General features: G+C 41.1%; 1 pseudogene; it reads left to right on the top strand.

The window, feature by feature from the left end:
- The first annotated feature begins 283 nt into the window (after window positions 1–283).
- LOC150103113 (5S ribosomal RNA) lies at window positions 284–402 on the top strand (annotated as a pseudogene).
- Window positions 403–628: the final 226 nt, after the last annotated feature.

Raw genomic sequence — 628 nt, 5'->3', positions numbered from 1 at the left:
GTGAGAGTGACAAAAGAGAGTCTGAATCCTATTGATCCTACTCTTTACAATTTCACTGAAATATAGTACTGTCTCAATATTTATTTCAATACAGCAAAGTGACTTATGTTACAAACTAGATAAGACGGCCACGGAAACAATATGAAATTTATATTTCATATTGTTTCAGGCTGATTGCTTCTTTGGCGCAATGCCTAGTTATTCTCGAATATTTGTGTAATCCGAAACGTGATATATATATATATATATATATATATATATATATAACCGCTGACTATATATAGTCAGCAGCCAGATCGGTTTGAAAGCACCAGTTCTCCTCTGATCACTGAAGTTAAGCAAACCTGAGCCCAGTTAGTACTTTGGAGGGTGTCCATCCGGGAATCCTGGGTGCTGCTGGCATTGATTATTTAGAGCTTGTTTAGCTCACTAGCTCAGTGGATGTGGCGTTTGCACACCACCGCACTTGGCCGCACGAAGGAAGCCTTGATTTCGAGTATAGTCGGCGACTAGAGGAAATTTGTCTAAGCCTTTTTTCGACGGGTTCCCGAGTTAGTCGATCTCTGGCACGGACATGCGGGTTGCTTCTTCCGGAAACTCAAGAAAATCGACCGTAGAAACCACACTA

The sequence above is a fragment of the Typopeltis vanoorti genome, chromosome 9 (assembly GCF_054136105.1).
Source record: "Typopeltis vanoorti isolate ZY-2024b chromosome 9, IOZ_Tvanoo_1.0, whole genome shotgun sequence".
Taxonomy (NCBI): Eukaryota; Metazoa; Arthropoda; class Arachnida; order Uropygi; family Thelyphonidae; genus Typopeltis; species Typopeltis vanoorti.
The sequence above is the reverse complement of the archived record's forward strand: the minus strand, read 5'-3'. Positions and strand labels throughout refer to the sequence as shown.